General features: G+C 36.7%; 1 protein-coding gene across 2 annotated transcripts in view; it reads right to left on the reverse strand.

The window, feature by feature from the left end:
* The window catches only part of LOC102687199 (kelch-like protein 29), a 230,933-nt gene extending 212,902 nt beyond the window's left edge, over positions 1-18,031 (reverse strand). The window contains exon 1 of one of the 2 annotated variants that reach the window (XM_015351946.2): positions 17,695-18,031. The gene's annotated coding sequence lies outside the window, so the exon portion shown is untranslated. Of the gene's footprint in view, positions 1-17,355; positions 17,462-17,694 lie in introns of those variants that run through there. The other variant, XM_015351952.2, reaches the window with a different exon arrangement.
* Positions 18,032-22,152: the final 4,121 nt, after the last annotated feature.

Genomic DNA, 22,152 nt, shown 5'->3' on the forward strand with positions numbered 1-22,152 from the left:
CACCAATAGCCAACCTCCCATTCAACCTGTGTTTAAATATTTTAATAACTCTCCATGTTAAAATCCTTTTTTATCAAATTTATAAACTGCTTAAAAGGCCAAGAATAACATGCCTATTATGTGCTTTTGATTGTACTGATTGTTTTCAACCAACCATTTTATCAGGAGTTTCAAAAACTGGTAAAGAATTGTTGGTAAATTCTTTAATGGCTTCTAATATTTATGCCACACAGCCCCTGCCAGTGTTTTTAAAAGCACATTTGCAATAAAAAAGTTTGTTATTGAAAGTGATGAAAAAAATATTAATGCAGCAGCAACAGAATTTTGATTGTATGGTAATATGATTTTATTTTAAAGTGTTTTTCAATGAACAGCCTAATATTAATAAAAATTCCCACTTTGTACATTAAATTCTAATTGTGATCAAATACTTTTTTTAACATTTAGATCAGTCTTAGTATTACATTTTGCAGAGAAGCATAAAAATATATTAGAAAAGACTGTAGTAGAGTGCTACTGTACACATAAATCCTAAAATAATATTTTATTCACAGAATTTTATTCCACAAAAATGCAACATATTGCGTAAGAAAGTACAAAATTATGAAAAAACAGTATGAGCAGATGATCTTACAAAATTCACTGGATTGTTTCAATGTTTTAATGTATTTTGTTACTGTTCTATAAAAAGTTAGAAAATTAAAAAAAACATACACAGTTACAGCAAGTCTTAGTTCAAGAACGAGTTTCTAGTAACTGTAAATAAAAGCCAGACTTAAAAAAAATACAATACTAGTATTAGTTCAAGCTTGTGTAACTCTCCAAACTAACAGTAGCTTATATTGTACAATTACAAAATAAGCTGTGTTTAGCTAGGAACAATCAGTGCGATAGAGCACGTTGATCCTGCAATTCCACAGAACACTGACTCTCCTTTCTCCTTTTTAAAGGCTACTTTAAAAAAGGCAACTGAAAAATCTCAGAAATAACCAGGGGAAAAGTAACTCCTGCACTGAAATTGAAAAAAGTAATAACATTTAGATTTTTAATTTAAACTCGTACTCAAAGGTCATTTGCGAAATTTGCTTGATTGCTCTGTTGTTGTTGCCCCTAACAGGTTTTATTCTCCACAGCCTAAGCATCTATTTCCAGCCTTCATCAAACAGCACAAAAAGTGTGTCAACCTGGGAATGCACCTACTATTTTTTATTACACAGCTCGGAGTAAGATATTCCACGCGTGACTAGGTTTAACAATACTCACTAACTTTAAACTGTTGGCACATACATGCAGGTGCTTATAGGCCCCTTTCTGCACCAAAGCTCCACTTACTAAGTCTTGCCTCTCTTTCTGTAGTTATAAACATGGACTCAGATTCTCTTAATGTTCATTATTTACAACTGCGTCTCAGTGCTATGACATACTGCCATTTTCTGTAGGGTGGGGGGATTGTTGTCAACAACACCTAAATCTCATTTAATAAATATTCTTTCTGAAAGTCTCTCTGCTGGATAGAGACATCAGTGGAAATGAATACATACTGTACACAAAATCTTCAGTTAATGATTAAGAGGTCTGAACTGCTTCATCAAGCTCCCCGATACTCTGATTAAATATTCATTGTGCACGCCTACAGAAACTGAACAGCCGCAATGCTGGGCTTTTCAGCAGGGTGTCAATGTGTTACATTATTTTGCCTTTACTATAGAATACACTAAACTGAAAATCCACACACATTACTATGCAGGCAAGGAAAGCACAGTGTTTAACTCCCACACATTATAATTTGAGAGTACACGGTGTTGACGGTTAATGGTGTAAAGATTTTTTTTTTTAAAAAGGATTACACTCGGCATTGCATGGCCGCCTCTGAAAATGGCAAACTCGTCTTTATGGATGATGTAACTAATGAAGGCAACAGCAGAAACGATTCTAAAGCTTACAGACACATTTTGTCTGATTATGTAGAAGAAAATTCCACTCTTGTTGGGCACCACTTCACCTTGCAACATGACCGTGACCAAAAACATGCAACCAAGGAGAAAAATGGGACATTCCTACAATCTTCGGTTTTATATCCAACGCAGAATGCATTTAACAACCTGAAGCAAGAGTTGAGGTCAGATCACTCCTGGAAAGGTGTGGCAACTTCTTGCAAGAACAGGCAAAAACTTACCAAACTGGCTGCAGCAAAGCATCTCAATGACACCGAGCTCTGTCTCATAGACCACATGCAGTTAATACTTCAATGATACATAACCATATATATAACCATATAAGATAAGATCATTTTATTGACCATATACAATTTCTTGTATTAGGAATTTGTCTTTTCACATACCCCAACTTGCTCTCCATGAGACACAGACAGGGAGAGAAGTTTGAGGTCAGAGCGCAGGGTCAGCCATTTATACAGCACGCCTGGAGCAGTTGGGGTGAAGGGCCTTGCTCAGGGGCCCAATGGAGTCGGATTCCTCTGCCGGCCACGGAATATGAACAGGCAAACTTCCAGCCACAGGCGCAGATCCTTAGCCACAGAGCCACCGCACTGCCCACTGTCTATATAATGCCTTTTCCAGCCAGAAATGTAAATGAATGTGTCCTAGTACTTGAAAGCAGTGGGCTGAACACACAGTATGTTTGCATATGATCAAAAGTATATTGTCTGTATTCATGTAAATGTTATGCTTGAAACTACAAATTGCTTAAACTGTAAAGAAAAAATAGCAAAGTCAAAACTGTTTCCTCTGGTGAACACTATCTTTCTTCTTTCTACATACATAAAATTTATGGCTACAATGCATAGGTTATTCCTTTTCACTGACATTAAAAGAACGTTATTGGGGAAGATGGAAACGGCGCAGACTAGAGGAAGGTTATTTTTTGTCTTATTCTGAAGATGCGTCACTGAATTATTACATAGAAAAAATAACACAAAGGTTACTGTACCCTTCTTACTGGTAACTACCTCTTCTTGTAATGTTGTTGCACAGTGTAAATTGCTAGAAATGACCTATATAGAATAAAAGACTTTGAACTCAATTTATAAATATTTGTAAACAGGAATTTGAAAAATACAATTTGAATACAAATTCTAGCCACCATATGAAGAAATTAATTAAAACACTTCTAGTTCCTGTGAATCAAGCTTTGCTTTTGTGCTATCACACAATACTTAGTAGCTGGACATTATCTATTCCTAATATGGCACCTAGCAACAAAAATTTGAAAACGTATAGCAGTCTGAAGGAAATCTGTATGCATGTACTGTGAAGAATACACAAGCGTGGTCGCAGAGGTATGGAGCAACTCAGGGAAGGAGACGATATTGCTCTGGCTTTATCTTAATGAGATAAACACCTAATGACTTAAATACAGCTGGCTGTTCAGTGCATTATAATCTGTTAAGATTTTAATCCCACAGCATGGGCTTGATTGCCCTCTAATCATAGCATAAAAAAAGAAAAAAAAAGCCTTGCATTGAGTTTAAAAGTATTAGGGGAGTATGGAGCCAATGCCCTACTGTTCAGACCAATCAAACAGGCGCCTTTGTAATTAAAAGATAAGCGTTTTAATGCAAGCATAAGGAAACTGGCAATACAAACTAACCATGGTGAAGACATAATTATTGCTAAAAAAAATTCCACTGAAAATTAAACCACAAAGGTCATAAAAGAACGGACGGGACTCATAAGGTTCCACGTTCAGGAGCCTGAAACAGACTCAAGCCAAATTGCACACTGGTATTTAGACAGCAAGGAAGAAAAAAGTATTACTAGCAAAATATAAGAGGCAAAAACTGCACCATACCAATGTGTAAAAAAGACGTATCCAAAAATGTATGAAACAGTAACTGATGCCAAAGGCGCTTCTACCAATAACTAACTTATAGAGGTGACTATTGTAATATTTTTACTTTACAAACATCTGGACACATTATTTTTAATTCAACAACGCCGCACATCAAACGAATTGAGTTAACAGCATAAACCCTGTATATTTTAAGTATCAACCAGGTACAAACCAAAAGACCATCTATGGCAAGGAGGATCCTCATGAGGGAAAGCACAGAACTGCTCCGTTTCTGGATGGGACACAAGTTCACAGAGGAAGGGATGATTGAGAACGACCAATCAAACCTAGCCAGCATGTCTGGAACACCAGAGACCAATTCAAACCCAGGCCTCTGGAGCCACACAGAAGTAGCTCTAATCGACCTCCCTTTGCTACTCTATAACTTCAACAAAATTCACTATCGCAGCAAAAAATAGGATTACAAAAATAATTAATTAAAATTATTTTTAAAATTCATACATTTACTATGGAGTAAAAAAAACGAATTATAAAAATACAGACTTGATATCTCCAAGACATTTGGCACCAATTAGTCTAATTGACTATTTTGGCTAAGAAAAGTCCAGGCGTTTGGTTTCATGCGGAAGAGCTTAATAGGAGAAATGCTTAGAAAAGCAAAGCACTAAAGAGTGTTTTATTTTTACTTTGTGCAAAGAAAGCAAAGATTGATTATTCTGTCTTCAGCACCTAACATAATATCTGCTATAAAACAGACCTAGAAAATAATTCCATTAAAAAAAGATGCACTGTATTCAGTTTCGTTAAACATGCTTTTTTAGAATTAGCACTGCAATCAATAAAACTGGCTCTCTGTTAAATAGCCGTTTGGGCCTCGGACTGGCACCTCTCCTTTGTATGTTTCCTCTCTCTCTTGGACACTGGAGATTTTTTTCACCCAGGTCTAAGCAACGCATGCCAAAAGATACATTCAAAGCCGCTTATGTGAACATATATATCATTATCATTCAATATAGTGGGAATCTCCTCTGTGACTTTCACACTTCCATTCATCATAAAACATAAAAATACAAAGATAACAGAAAACGCCCAGCATCAATCGAAACAATAAATGACAAGCAACCATAATTTCGCATTCAATCCATTCACATCCAAAATACTAAGCACTGCATTTAAATGTTGTTTTGTTTCTAATAAATGTAAGTTTACACCCAGAAGTAGGCAATCATCTTTTTTGTTCAAATGAATTGCAAGTCTTTGCTCCAGCTCCTTTTTAATTACTTGTTCTTCAGTATCTTAGTCAGTAAAGCAAGTTGATGGATTAGTGCCCCACAAATGTATATACTGCAGACTGAAAGACCCAAAATGACATTAAAAAAATATAAAATCCACCATAATAGATAGTACGTTGATTGTTTAAAGACTTACTGAACTAGTGTCCAATGCACAAAAATTATGTTGTAAATAAGATTAAGAATGTTCATATTCAGGCTACAGTTCACATCCTGCAAAAAGAAAAATACTGCTGACTTACAGTAAAATTCCAAATGCTATTCAGAAAAAGTTAAACAAATATACTGTATAAATGCAATACCTAAATCCAGACTGCCCCGCAATATCATCATATGCTTTTGAAAACTTTATTTACCACCTATTCATTATCAGAAAGATGGCAATTCCCGAGAAGGGTCATGAAAACTCTAAACCTGTCATAGACCAGTACTGAGTTAGTACACTTTTTGTTAAAAACAACAAATTTCAGGTTTGCATAAGACAAATATATATTCAACCTTAAAGTGATTGTTTTTTTAGTGAACGCCGGTGTGTGAAATAGGGCATTATTTTATTCCTAATCCTGGAACACCGTGCTTGAAGAATCCAGTGTAATAGTTATTTTTCATGCTGCCCCCACTCTCCACGACACAAATGCATCTGTTGTGTTCTGAAGTCTTACCATATGGAGAATAATGAACTTAATTTGTGCCCCACTGAGTCTATCTCCCCCATCTTCAGCACACAACACGACATTACAAGGTATAATTTAGCTCAAATGAGCGAAAAGAGGACTTTTATTGTGAAACTAAGTAAAGAAATTTCCCCAGTGGCAATACGCCGCTATTCTTATTCGGAAACAGAAACAGTTTCCATACAGAAAACACTTAATTCTTTGTTGAACGCAGGAAATGTTCTACTTTTTATACAGCAAAATCTGATTTATAATGCAGACCAAGTGAGCATTAATTAAAAGAAGAATATAATGGGTATCACTGAAATGGGGGAAACAATTCACTGTCTTGTTCCATGTGTGTTATCTTGGCATCTTTAATTTGGAACAGTGAGCTAGAGAAAATGTAACTATCCACCCTGTACTTTCTTTTCTTTGTGAAAGCCTAGCTTCTCCCAGAACACCACTACATTAAAGAAGAGCCAGATGACAACTGCATTTTTATATGCAGTTCTCACAGTTCTCAAACTTAAATATTAAACAAAATAGAATTTCTTCAGTACACAGTAATGGGAAATGGATGACAACTGCAATTGACTAAAATGATTTCAAGACAAGAGTTAAGCAGGTACAATATTCTTATACACAGTGTCTGCTTTTTTTAATTCCTTTAGTGTGCAAATTGTTTTTCAAACATCACTGATAGTGGAACATTAGCAAACTAATTATTAGTGAATGGTGTTTCAGCTAATCTATTTTATGGCTCATTAACTAGAGAAAAAATAGTTTCAGTATATACATCTGAGCTTTTCCAGGTAATACTGGCAGAACACCAATAAATACCCAGGGTATTAGGATTTGTGTTATATTCTACATATGATCCTGTGCTAGGAAGAGCAAATATTAAATGAATGGTTACTATCCTTACAAACATGAGGAGGGCCCTCAGCCATTCTATTAGTTAATTGATTCAAGGGTCTCATCCAGCCATTTCTTGAAATAAAGGGTATCAGCTTAGATAACATGGCTGGGTAGCATGTTCCATACTCCCACAACCTTTATTCTTTTGCATCTTGAGAAAGAACATTAAATTAAAACCATACCTTCTGGTATCTAATTGGAAAACATGGCCAGACCCTGAGCCTTCACTACTTTTAATGTACTCATGACAGTAGCACAAGTACACAGTGTTCCACGTGAAACTGGGGTTTCCATAAACTCAGGCCTGGGTGTTTCTCTCCTTGTCCCCCACCACTTTATTTTGGCCACAATCAGCACTTTCACCAGCTCCTCTCTCTCCCTTGAGTACGCACATGCGTCATCACTGCGAGTTAAATTAACCCTCAGTGGAAAGTGGATAAGTGCACAACTGCAAATGACAAAAATTAGCGGCATCCTTTTTCAAACTAGCACATACTGTACAGTACATGCTGCAGACTGCTAGCTATACTTTGATTTTTTAAAAATGCATCTTCAGAAGAAAATTAAAAAAAAAATACCTTACAGGCATGTATATTTAAATACCGATAATTTAATTCCTTTTCAAATTCCACATTCAATTAAAATATTTGTGAGCATTTATATATGTAGGCTACAGAAAAGCTTAAAATGTAATTCTCATGTGACATGGGCACTCCAGTGGTGGGACAGGCAGCACTGCTGCCTCACAGCTCTAGGGGATGAAGTTATTTCCAGACTGGGGGAGCTCTTCTGTGTGGACTCCGCATGTTCTTACATACAGAATGTTACCATGCAAGTATCTAAGTAACCAAACTTCTCCAAGTCAGGAACTAGCTCCACCTTGCTTCCAACTCTCCCTGAATAGGATCGAGTTTGTCATGCCGCTTACCAGTAATTAGCCAGTTTACAGATTATAAATGTTTAATACAAAAATAGAGATTTTTCCACACATGACAAAATGAGAACTGCATCCTATTCAGAAAATATTAATGTTAAATGGTAAAAGAGGTCTACATAATTATATAAATGCAAACAGCTACTGTAAAGCCAATTAGGCCTCTGTTCTTAATATAACCATATTGAGTATTTATCTTTTTATAGAGAAGACATGTTCCTGAAAAACACACCATAAAACAGAAATTAAGAACTAATTTCCCATAAGACTGTTAACAGTTGAACGTAGGTATTTCAGATCTACTCCCAACAATGGGCGCATGTGCAGTCTTAAAAGCTATACATTTTAATGTCTCAAAAGTAACATTACAAATCAGTTTTTCCTTAACTATGCTTTCAGCCAATTAACTGTGGAATTTTATTGAATACTTTTATATATTGCTTTACAATGATCAGAATTATTTATTACATTTATATAATGCAAATGTCAAATATATGGAAAAGAGGAGACGCATGCATCCCATTATCTGACAGCAATAAAATCTTCAGAGATGTCAGGTTTATAATTTGAGGCATGTATTTGTAATTTTACTGATGAATACTGCAGCAAGCTAAGAAAGTCTGAGATTATGCTTATAGAATTCAATACAATCGCTTGAAAATACATATATTGTTCCGCTTTTGGGTATTCTATCTCAAAAAGTCCTTTTTTCTCATTTGACACTCACTGAAACAAAGATATCAAGGGAGGCAGAAAGTGGTTTGGATCATGATCAAGAGCTTGCACACTACTATATATTTTTAAAGCAAACTGTATTTGTGTATAAATACAGCTGATCATAGACATCTTGATTTAAACCACTCTGCAAACTACTAGATCTATCAACTGCAAGCAACCAATGAGCCAGATGACTCCTCTCCTCTCATTACATTTCTAACTTTTATTATACTGTTCTGACTAAACAAATTTAGTTTTATACTACTAATATCATTTAGTTCTACTGTAATAATAAGATTAATCTCAACAATGGCATTGTCGTATATTATTATTGATTTGAATCTGAAACCATTTCTAAGGGGGCAATATCACTGTGAACTTAAATTCGCACCTTCTGTTCTTAACTGTAATGAATAATAATAACTTCAAATTAGTTTTAAGTAGCAATTTTCAATCCAAAAGGACCCTAATGTATGTTACCTACAGCAGTGGATCCACTTCATCCACCCACCTGAGTTACACACAAACCATTTTGCAACAGCAGCCTTACTACTCAGCTGTTTAGGTAGAGAAGTGAGGCACTGAAATATTAAATTGCACACTGTATAGGGAGGCATGCACCTAGCACAGATTGGGATTAGACACAAAAGGTATAATACTGTTTATTAATATCAGTTTTCACTGGGATTCGAAAGCAAAGTGCTTAACTTAATGGCCTTGTAGTAGCAGAAAAAACACAAAATAAATTTGCAACAACTCACACTTGGCTCCAGTAATGAGGACGTATTCTCTGTGTCCAAATACAAAAGTGATTAGTCAGTAAAAATGCTCAATCTGAGGATACTTGCCAAACTGAAAACAATTTTTCGTGATAGGATTACTAAAAGAAGCCTGAACAACAAGAAAAACACAGCCCACAAGCAACCATTTTTGGCTGCAATATCTGCTGTTATATGTACATTTCTAACTATTAATCAGATTCTAAGTCTCAGTTCATCACCAAAAGTAAGTGTTAAATAAAAGGCCTAGTTTTCATTTTTCTTTCTTGTGTAATTGTATCAATTCATTAATATTAGCAATTAATAATCTAGTTAAAATATGTCCGACTTCATAGTGCTTAAAATCTGTACATTTAAAAATTATTATTTAAGGCTATTTTGCCCCTTTCAACCCACTTCCTCAAGGTGAATAAAACACACATTGGCATTCAGATTTGATTGGAGGGTAAATATAATGTTTAGTTTCCCACTACATTTCACGTGACCCACAAGAATGGGGTATTTAATATATCAAAAGCAGTTACAGAAGCATCAATATGCAAGAACAAATAATGGAATTATTCAATTGTCAAAATAGTACAATTCTGCCTATTAAACTATGGTTTTGAAAACCTGTTGAAAGAATACAGAACACTAGCAGTCAGCTTCATGCTAGACGTTAGTATGTGTTGTACACACTTGCTGTAGCAAAATGTTTTAACTATTATCTGATGTTACGCTATCACTGCAACATAAAAGCAACCAGAAAAGTGCTACTTGAAATACAGGCATTCAGTTTAACCTGGCTTTCAGCAGTGTTATACCAACACATTGAAATTTAAAACTTCCAATACATTGTTGGCTTGAGAAAGCTAGGCATTCGTGTACTTCAATTAATAACGTACTTTGTCCCGTTACCTTAAATACTTGCCAACCTACTTTAACAGCCTTCTCCAATCAAAAGATAAGTTTTAAGAAGACTTAGGTGTTTATGCAGACTAATCATTTACATCTTCTGCTCTATATGGGTAAGTACTTATAAAGGCAAAGAAAAAAAATATATAGAGTTTAAAACACAAAATGAGTCGATGTGTTATGTTAAAATTGTATAATGCACTAGTTAGGCCTCATTTAGAATACTGTGCACTACTTTAGTCATAGTGTTAAAGAAAATATATATTTCTGCTCTGGAATCAGTCCCGAGAAGACCAACCAGACACTGTCTTTGGCTTAAAAAATGTCCTACATTGACAGGCTGAAGAAACGTAACTTTTTTAGTCCTGAAGAGAGAAGACTACGAGGGGACTAGACAAGTACTCAAATTCCTCAAAGGCATTGACAAGATCAATCCAGCAGGTTTCTTCAAAACCCAGAGGCCACAAGCGGACACTACATGGAAGTGTATTTAAAACAGGGGGCATTTTTTACCCAAAAAGTTGTGGAAATGTGTAACAAGTTACCCAGTCATGTTGTTGAATCCGATATCCTAGCTTCTTTCAAAAATCCGCTGAATGAGATCCTTTGATCAATTAACAACTAACTACTAAATGGCTGAATCACATTTACCTATGTAGCACTTTTGGCCTTACCTATATTCTTAGGTTGTTTAGTTCATAGCTTAGGCAAAACTATGTGTTTCTACCTCTCCCTGTTCAATTTAAGACAGAAGTACTGCATCTGTTCCACTCCCATCACCTTCTAAGATCTACCAAATTCTGTTCATTGCTCATTGAAATTACAAGTATAGTTTATTTTTTTTTCCTGTAACACTTAAACACAGAGATTGCTCAAGCTTTGTACTTTATGCTAAGCACAAAAATAAGGCAAAGGATATTTTGAATAAACTTGTAAATACAAGAGACAACACCAAAACTAAACCTGTTCCATATTTTTTAAACATTTTAAATTTCTAAGGAGAGAAGACAAAGTACAGGAAAAAACTGGCATTAAAGACAGTAAAATCATTGTTCATTTTTTTTAATGGTGATTTTTATTATTTGAGTAGTGCATGCTCTTACCCAGGGCAACATGCATATTAAATTAAAGAACAAGCAACAATCACACTGCTACAGTAAGGCACAATAAGTTAAATGACTAAAACAGGACAAGTAAAAAAAAAGACAGAAGAGTAAAGCACAGGCAAAGGAAACAAAATAAAATTGTAAGAACTATTACTAATATAGGTAGTGTGGATACGAAGCAGTAATGTAACCCTTCTTTACAAAGGATAAGTGCAATTAACAAGATGCACTACCAGCTTGGGAATTAAATACATTAATGAAATACAGTGTAAAGAGATAATCAAGGATGTCGCTGGGAGCCGAGAGACAGGTGCTGTTTAACCAGATGGATTTTAAGCGGGGGCTCCAAGGCAGTAAGGGACTGAGCTGTTCTGATTTATGTGGGTAATTCACCTCTGCGTCCACCCAAATAAGGAGTGCCCATTCATCCTTTATCCATAACTGCCTCATCAGGGTGCAGCGGTGAGCACCAGCCTCCCCCATCACACAGGGCAGAAGGTGGGATTACATCCCGGATAGAACACCAGTCCATTTCACTGGGCCCCATTAACACACACAGCCAGGGACAATTCACACACACCAATCACCAGTGACCTGGCCAACACTCTGAAGTGAAAGAGGAAACCATCAGACCTAGAAAAAACCCAAGTGAATGTGGGGAGTCACCCCAGCCCTGAATTAATCCCATGGCCCAAGAGCTGACAGTGCTCAACACGATATCATTGAGCTAGTAAAGGCATCACATCATCCACAAGGGCCTATAGAATACGCCTGGAAAGTTTATATTGTGTACATGTTTCTATACTGTCATCTCAGAGAAAATGTGCTTATTAAATTATTTCATACAGGCACCAATTAAAAATTAAATCATGTGTAAATCAGCATCAGATGTCCCATGAGATATTCAGGTTCTACTACACATAAACCCACAACCCCAATTAAATTCTTATCTTTAATTCTTTTACAAGTTTCATTCTAAACAATGCCACATCATATACTAATGTCTGGGCTCACAGCTACTAGACTGAGCATCACAATGGATACAGAATGCGAAAGGTTTGTACTCTCTTTACAATGGCAAGAAAGCACCGATGATTTTATGACACAATAAATCAAACCACAAGGCAAATCCAATATCAACATTGTTTCATGCCACTAAATTCAAAGCACAGCTCAACCAATAAACAAGTCTAAAAGAACTGTTTTCCTTTAAGACATTTTTAGTACAGCAGGCCAATCATAGCAAATACTTGAAAGACAGTCCCTACACAGCAATCCTGCATCTTTAATAATTTATTCTTGCAAAGGGTAAAAAAAGGACAATTTATGTGTACAGCTAAATATAAATACTGAATGGTACAGTAATGTAGGACTGCATAGGCAACCACTTTATTCTGTGGTACTATCAGGAGTTATTCGGGAAGGCTCTTTCTGGAAAAAAAAAAGAGATAAATCTAAAGTTCACACAAAAACACACGGACAATTTTTAGCAAAATAAAACTATTCAAAACACTTTGAAATTTTAACAAATGACAAAAGAGAGTAAATACTTTTTTTTTTACTTTACAAATTGTGTGGCAGGACCACATAGCTCTGTGGTGAGGAAGCCTGTCATTCCCCAAGATAATTTAGAGTCTGTGGAGACTATCACAGCCCTTTGGGGGCAACTACAGTAGCATCCTCTACTGCGTCTTGAGAATTATGACAAGAAATACAATAAGGGTGAAGGAACATGCAACACAGTATGCTGGTATAGTACACTTCGGTAGATCTTACCATTACAAAAAACAACTAGACCCAAATGACCAAAAAACAGTTGTGGTCCAGCCCACCCCTCACAACCCTTGAACTAGTGTAAGCCTTCCACAGGATTCATGCTCCCGAGTTGCTAGAACTCTTTTTTTTCTCCTATTCATTAGTGACCCAATTAGGATGCAGCAGGTTTCCCCAGTGAAGATCTTTTTTTCCCCCCATTGGAGGGTGAACTGCAATCCTTGACATTAAAATGATTTTCTAATACCTTTATTTTTAGATTTGCACTTCAAAATTAATTGGAAAATAGAAAGCAACACGATAAGAAAAAGAAGTGGAAGTCTTAAAACTGAAAACCACATCCTGGGCATATCCTTTTCGGAGGTACATCAGTTGAAGACCGTGACAAAGAATCTTTTATAATTGGAATTCTGACCCCTTTCCTTATCATTTCAGACCTTGCAAACTCTTTACCACTGGACAACTATAAAATGCCAATTGAGGAACCTACGGCTTGAAAAACATTGAAAACATTTGTAAAGCAGGGTTAAATAAGCAGGCTCCTCTGTTCTCTAACTGCAGAGTGCATGAAAGATGCTACTGTAGCATGCTTGGCAAGGTGAGACTGTGACAGCAATTTTCCAGCTGTTCATTAGGAAGTTACCATCTCATTCTGTGTGGCACTGAAGTACACGGTACATAAATAAACAACATCAAGGTGATGGTATCAATACTAGCTAAGGCAGAAATCAATAGCAAAAAGAATCTAAGCAATTTCTGTTTAGTACTACAGAACGCTGTTGTGAAGTTAATTGTTTTTCAATTCTGCACAGAAAAACCCATCAATAAGTAATCGGGAATGGGCAGTAAAGTAAGCACAAGCTCATTAAAGAGGTACACAGAAAGGGGATGACACATACTACACACTTTATGCAAAACTGACATTAAAAATCTAATCACTACAGGGAAATGGTATTTACCCTCTCAATGCAAATACTTCACAATACACATGCGTAAACAGTTTCAAAACTACTATTCTCTACCACTAAAATACTGTAACTTACGGAAAACAGGTTATACAGTACATGTCCTGTGGTATTTTTCTCATGCTAAAGAGCAATAATTTATGCATCCACGGCTGAGTGAAAACTAAAATATTCATTACTTAATAATTTAAGGCTATCCTTTTGATTAGACAGGTAATCAGAAATAAGATGGGAGCATTGAGAGAACTCAGCAGAAAACTAATATTTTATTAGAGATGCTAATGAAACAGGCACAATTCTTCAGTGAGGAGATCTAAAACAGGACATATTTTAAACAGAGATGAGAAAGGATTCAGCTTTTGTTATTAACACTGTCCATTTATGAGGATTAACGCCAAGTACAAATTATATTTTCACAACCCTACTTTTAAAAAGGCTAACTTTTTATCTGGCTTGATTTAACCCTAATCAAGCCCAACTAAATATTTTAATTAAAAATGTATTTTCAACATGGCGTTAGGCAGAGGAAACCCTGAATTATATTGCAAAGGTGTGTAAATATAATGCATACATTATACAATTTCATAATACAAGAACAGAAGACCTTATTTTGATAGTGGTTTACTCACTTTAATTGATTTAAGAACAGGCCCAAATGTTACAATACAAAGTTTTTTTAGCTACTATGCAAGCTTTTTGAAAGTCAAACCCTTAACTGCAATTTCCCCGAACTAGAAGCCTTTCTTTTTACTTCACTGTGATCTCGGTCCATTTTACAAACACCCTACAGTGCAAAAACAGCACATATTAAGACTGTAACATGTTCAGTTCTCATATTCACTTAATCTGATACATCACTGTAAGTAAATGGGTTATTCTGACAGGATTTCAAACATAAGGGCGCAACTCTAGCTTGCCATCTGTCAGCAAGTGGCTCTATTATGACCAAAGTATTAGGATTTTGATGTACCACCTCAACATAACTGATTTATACCCCACTTTTTGCCCAGGAGGGTTCCAGTTTAATTTGTTTTCTAAATTGCCATTCTTCAGAAGGAAATAAACATGCAATCATTTGGCAACCTCTAATTACAGGGTTTCATACAAAAAAAAGCTTTCTTCCATTACTCTTAACTACTGTACTGAAATCATACAATGCATTTTAAGATTTTAAACATCAATTATTCTAGCGTTTTTTTCACAACAATGTTTTTTTTTTAATCGTCCCTGGTAACTTAAATTGCCAAAGTCACAAATAATTTTCCTTTTAGAGCTGCATAGATCTTCCAAGTCGAAACTGTTAAGTCATAAACAATCTGTGTTGCAACAGATCTTTGAAAATAGTATATTTTATTTTATTCTGGCATTTCAATGAGCTAGATGAGCCGAATGTCTTGCTCTCGTTTGCAACCTTTTTATGCGCTTCATTATGCTTAGCCTGCTTCGATGCCTTTTACACTGAGCTAGTCCGCAAATGAAATGAAATAATGTACATAATCTTGTGTACGGCAGCAGTCCCAAAATAACTAGTAACAGTCTTAATAAATGTCATGGTGGTTTATTTTTTTTATTAGCTATAGGTAAATTTGTGTAAGCGTTAGTTAGTGAACTTTTTACAGAATCCCGATCGAAACGCTCAATTTTAATTACTTAATATACAATGAAAAGCTCAGCACTAGTTTAGTTATAAACCAGTAATATTTACAATTCTCTGCAAATTAAGTACTATTAACGCACGGGAAATTTGCTTTAGAATACAAGAGCAGACAGCCCAATATAGTTGGGTACTGAATGATAAAAATATGCACTAATACAGGTTCTGTAGTCTCTCTAAAGTCCTTTTAATCGTTTCTTGCGGGAGACTTAAGTCTTTACAAAGGCATGGGTTGGCTGATATTCGGGACCTACTCTGACGGCCATAAGAAGCAATTAATCGAATGCTGATTACACATATATCTACCGAAAACAGACTGACGTGTTTGCTTCCATGCAGCAAAATTATTTAGTCAACATTTTACATTCCTACTAGCCTACATGTCAATATGGTGTAAAATGACTGTCGCCTCTTCTAATAAGTTTTACGTGCTATTAAAACAGTGAAGCCTACGCACCGATCAATAGAGCGCTTTCTTCAGAAAACCTTTGGCCGGATCACAAGTGATGCAGAAACGCAAATACGGTGCAGTTAAAACAATTTACGAAGTGGAGGAGATAAGACTTCAAACAAAGCAGACATTGCTGATCTGAACTCAGCAACGTAAAAGTAGAAAAGATCTGTCTTCGCAGTCATTCCACATTCGCGATAAACCATAACATTTTATATGTAAATTGTTAAATACGAAAGACTACTTTTACAATTAGAAAGTATTTGACAAAGAAATTAAATGCCGATATTTTAGGAAGGACAAACGTTAATGTTTTATATTTGAGCCATACTGCGAATACATTTAATCCGGACTTTCAACGAGACTGTCATAAGCTAAAATGTAACTGATGTACGAAACAATACTTATTAGCAGTTACAAAACCAAGGTACAGAGTTTTAAAAAGCTAATCTCGTGGCCTTTTGAAACGTGAGATATTTCAAGAGACTGATCAGCATACAACAAAAACACCGAAAATAGTAACTGCTCCCATTTCAGTACTTGATCGGACGTTTGGCGACAGTAAAAAGACATTACAATTACAGTAGGTGCATGAAAGTGGCAAACTTGAGCATTTCAACAAACTCAGATTTAACGCGGTTGGTTACAACACTATAATACTTCTGCTTATGAAATCCCTATTTTTTAAACATCAGATCGGGGTTAACACTTTGACATAGTAACAACCACCGATGTTGCTCTCTTAATGTTATTTTAAGGTTTCGTCAACTTAATAGTTTAAAATATTCACACGACATCATATAACACACATCCAGACAGTTGCACATAATTGTACATGGCCAATTTAAATAAACCTCTGAGTATACTGGTCTAAAACAAAATTATACGTCGCATATTGTAATTTGACAATTCTCTTCGCACCCTCCACCCTAGACGTAATGCGAGGTTTAAACTATTTTAAAAGCACTGCACTGTAATTCATTAACAAATCCAACATCCTAGTTAGGACACATAAGTTTATAAGAAATTTAGACAGATACTTTATTGATCCCGTGAGGGAAAATTACAGAAAATTACATTTACATGTAACAGTACCACTTCATTCAGTCATTAACAGTTTGTACTTTTAAATACAGAACTGTGGAACGGGTGCCATAAACTGTGAACCTGGAAGAAGATCGTTTTGTTAAATAATCTGCAGTCGACCCCAAGATTTGTTACGAACCCGTTCATGCGCGTAGACGAGTATCTAGTTAATACACCAAGACAGGATTTAGCAGTAGATGCACAAAGGGATTTAAAATGTCGGTTTGTCATGACAAGCCTACCAGCAAACTTATGGCTGTTCAGCTACAGGGCGTGCTTTAAAAACAAACTGCGCGGCAGCAAGGATGCAGCTTTACCTCCAGAACTCTTGTTCCAATTCTACTTAGTTTCGCACTACTTTAGTTTCCGAGTCCCTGCCGCTTTCCGATCGCATCTCGGTCACAGTTTGACAAGCAGGAAGTTTTTTTAAAAGGGGGACCTGCGGCGCCTGCGCGAGAGGAAAAGGACGCGCGCTCAACAAGGAAGGATAACACTCAGCCCACAAAACATGCTTGCAGGTAAACACGGGTGCCTCTGAAAGAGAAAGAAATACTCAACTCACCTTAGCCTACCCCTTGCTCCACCACACTGACCTCACTCTGCCTGCACAGCCCGTACGCCCCTGGCCCTTCAGCACTTCATAAACGATCCCTTACCTTCCCGGTCGGCGCAGCTGAAGCTCCGGCGCTTGTCCTTGTTTTGCTGCGGCGCTTAGCGGAGACTGGATGCTTCCCGTTACCCAGCGAAAGCTGCTGGTTCATTGCATGGCAAAAGTATTTCACTGGCCACGCTCAGTTGCTCCCCTGCGGTATATTAGGGAGCCTTTCCTTGGATTCTGAACTCCTTCCGTCCAACTATGGATTGCTATTATTATGTAAGGGAGCCTGAAGACGCCACAGACTGATCCCGTACCCTGTGTGTGAAGAAACACGCTTCCGAAGTGAGAGTGAATGCCTGGTGAGACGGACCGCGCGGCTGTTTTAGTCCCGATCTGCTCCTCCCCCTTCTCATCTGGCTTTGTTCGGTGCTGCACAGCGCCGCTGATCTGCCACAGACACGAAGTGCACTCCGTGCATCAATCATAGTTCTCGCTGATGCTCAACACTGTGGCTTGCAAGAACGGCTAAAAACCTCAAACTGGCAAATTATGCTCATGAAGGATAAACGGCACGCAATTGCACAGGGTGAGCAGTAAGGCACTGAGACTTGAATTGGGCTGATTGTGGCACGCATGACTGTCATCCCGGGTTAATAACTCGCGTGGCTAGAATGTTCAACTCACTACAAATTACGGTATTAATGAGTATATCGTAAGTATCACAGTATCAGTCATAAGCACAAACCGATTGCTTTGTAGCCGAATCTTTCATTTTGTAAATTGTGCATCACCTGCAACAACTTAAATGAGGTTTCGGTGTGGGGCTGTTTTATTTATGTTTGGTGGCATCTATGGTTCACAAATGTCATTGCGTCTGTGCTGTTGTATCAAAAGACTTTGATTTCGTTTATATGTATAGGGTATAGAAATGGACAGTTGCAATTTTGTTACTTAAGTATATTTTATCGGCAAATCAATTCTAAAATATCGATATTTTAATTGTGTATCATATCAAACTAGGTATAAATACTGATAAAAATAAAGTTGCAAAAATACACAGAAAAGCTTTTTAAATTGCTCATGTCAAATATGTTATGTTGGTTATTGCAAATAAAATGTGTTTAATGTTTCATTTTCGTGTTTTAAATGTAATGTCTGTAGTTCAACATATTCATTAAGCATGTTTTAGTCCCTTAATTAATGACCTACGTTTAAATGGTGATAGGTACCTCGTGTTTGCATATAAAAGTGGGGTGTTCTACAGACATGTATAATAAAGAAGGCTTTATTATTCAAAACAACTGTGTGTATCTGAGGGGGAAAAAAAGTAACATAACAGGGATTCATACATCACTCATATTTACAAAGAAAGGAAGGGATTCATTGTAGGGCTAAGAAAAAAAATGTACATAAAGGTTTCCATCCAAAGTACAGTACATACACTTTGGTTAGTGGCTGCTTTCAAAGCCACGAATAAGGTGGTGAAGTCGGGCTCAGCACCACAGTAGCTCAAATCTTGAGCAACATCGGAAAGCAATCAGTTAAACTTTCACCCAAACCACTACTGCTCTCTGGCATCATGGGTAAATCAATTATGCGCAGAGACAGAACACAATGAGCACAAACCGATCGTTTCATTTGCCAGGTTGAACAACACTTTTTGTTTAAAAAGTCAAGACAATAGAGATTGCAGGCTTATCTGATGTAACTAGATGGTGAGGGGTGTTTAGGTGCAGATAGATAACATAATGTCAGTTATGACATCAGTACTAATTAAGGCAAACATCACAAAAGAAAAAAAATGTAAGCAAAGTTTGGTACTCTGTAATGAACCAGAAATTGTACCTTAAAAATTGCACACAGATGAAAACCACTAAGTGTTGGCCCATAAGGTCTGTAATTTGCAGGCAACTGTTTGAACTTTGCCATGTTTCTAAAAAAGAAACTAGCAGGAAGGAATGTAAGAGGCCTGGAAGAGGGAATATCAGAGGCAGTTACTTCACTCTAAGGGAAATTCATGCTGTATTTATGAGGGCACTAGGAAAGTAATCCGGTTATGTGAGTTTAGAATAAGGTAATAATTTATTACTCAGTGCTGACTTGAAAACTTAGTATTAATGCCTTTCAACCCAGCACTTTTTAATTTTAAAGCTAGTGTTGTGTCCAAAAGTAAACTAAGAATCCTTCTTGTCAAGAAACTGTGATCATTGAAATGAGAGAAAAATGCAAAACATCACCATTTATTTAATACAGTATTGCACAGTACTATTGTGATACTGTATATATATTTAAATCACTGTCATTTTTCAGTTAATGTAGAGACTGTAAGGCGGCATAGGTTCAGACAAGATGCAGATCATTGCCTGAACAACATTCCCCAGAGTGCTGTGGGGAAGGGGCCGCTGTTCTCAGTCACATGACCAGCTGGGGAAAGACAATTGGACAGCAGATTAAAAAGTAGGAAACAAAGGCTTCCAGGATATTTCTGATCTGCCATCTGGGGACAGAGTGCAGATCTTCTGTCTGCAAATCCATCAGATGAAGAAGGAAGCGACTGACTGTAAAACCCAACTTTTGAATTTTGAGAGAAACTTTGTTCTCAGAGAGAGACATTTGTGTTGTTTTTGAAGCTGGCAAGCTGCTTAGCTGCCTTGTTGTTGATGGTGAAGGACTTCATAGACGTCAGTTAAAAGCTCAAAACAGAGCGTATGTTTATTTTTCTGTCTTTGGTGCTTTGCTTGTTTTTCCCCACGTTGTAAATAAATGTACTGGTTTTGTTCCTTATGTCTGCATTTGTGTCGGTAGAGACCCAGTTACTAAAAGAGTGCTTGTTATGGCAATGCAATTCTTTGGGTATGTCACACCATCTAGTCCAAGTTGAAGTTTATTGTCATTATACTCATATACAGGTATATGGTATAATGAAATGCTATTTATCTAGCTCTCAGATGGTAAGCAGTACAAAAAAAAACAATACAATTGTATAAGGAAAGAAAGACAGAGACAACAGGCAATGTGCAAAACAACAACAGGTAATGTGCAAAACAACATCAGATGTGCAAAATTATATGTCAACTGAATGAAATAAAGGATAGAAAATTATGGGGAGTGAGCTTTCTTGACATGTGAGGTAGAGGTAGATTTCAATGTGTGTTTGAGTTTTGATAAAGAGGGAAGGCACTGTGAGGGTTCAGATCATAGGTGAGAGAGGCTGAGAGTTTAATAGCTTGATGGTGGGGGGGTAAAATCTGTCTGAGTCTGGTAGTCTGGGCCAGTACCATTTTCCAGATGGTAGAGGGTCAAACAGTCTGTAGCTGGGGTGTGTGGGGTCTTTGATTATGCTTAGAGCTTTCCTCAAGCACCGTCTGTCATAAATGTCCTGGATGGATTGGATGGATCTAGAATAAGTCTCTATTCCTATAAAAAATTCCATTCTAACATTCAAATACATCAGTACGTATTTGTACATGCTCTCCACATACTATAGTATATTAAAGTCACTTGATGGATTATTGCTGGTGATGGTTCAGTGGAGGGCAGCTTCTCCTTAAAGCTATGACTGGACACAAGGGCAAATGATAAGGACTGTGGATTAGGTCTACCTTTCTATTGATCCAACATACCAATATGATCAGTTTGCAGGTTTTAAGCTCTAGTTGCATCTAGTTGTGTTATTTGCATGCCAACTCAGGGAAGTGTTCAGAGTGGCACTGGATCTGATCATTGTTATTATTTCTCCATGACAATACTATAGGGGGCAGCTGTGTGGCACAGTAGATAGAGCATTGGCTACAGATCAGAGTACTGGGGGCTTAAACCCTGTGTAGGATGCTGCTGTTGTGCACTGTACTACTGTGCTAATGCCCTTCTATACAAATAGGTACTGTCATTGCAAATTTATTTATTTTTTGCAATTGATATATCTGGCTAAATAAAGGATTCTCTTAATGATGGTATTTAACAAAACTTCAAGAGGAGGTCTAATTGTATTTCAGTTCTCCTAAGTATATACTGTATACTCCCTAAAACTTTCTGCCTAAAACTCACATCTTTTCTAGTTCCCTTCCCAGCTTCAGCCTTGCAGTAGCTCTCTGGTTCATTCCTCATAAGTGAGGGGGATTGTGATAGTGCTGATCTTTGGCCAAGACTGTCATTTCTTCTGCTAGGCAAGTTAACCAAAGTATTAAGCATGCTGTCCCTTGATGTTTGTTGGCCTGTTTTGTTGTAATTAGAATGTGAGCAAACTATTTAAATAAAGCCTGCATCAATGCATCAATATTAGCCTATGTCTCACAATATCACACATTTCAATCAATTTTGGAATATTGAAGCGCCCTAAAAATTCCACTATCTCAGTATACTGACATAATAAACCACAATTTAACACTTTCAATAGGAACCCCTCAAATCAGACCATACATAACAGGCATGAGAATGTGTTAAATAGTTAAAATGTGAGAATAGTTAAAATAACACCAGCTCACTGGGCCCCAACTAGCTCGTACTGTATGCTTGC

This window comes from Lepisosteus oculatus, chromosome 2 (genome assembly GCF_040954835.1).
Source record: "Lepisosteus oculatus isolate fLepOcu1 chromosome 2, fLepOcu1.hap2, whole genome shotgun sequence".
Taxonomy (NCBI): domain Eukaryota; kingdom Metazoa; phylum Chordata; class Actinopteri; order Semionotiformes; family Lepisosteidae; genus Lepisosteus; species Lepisosteus oculatus.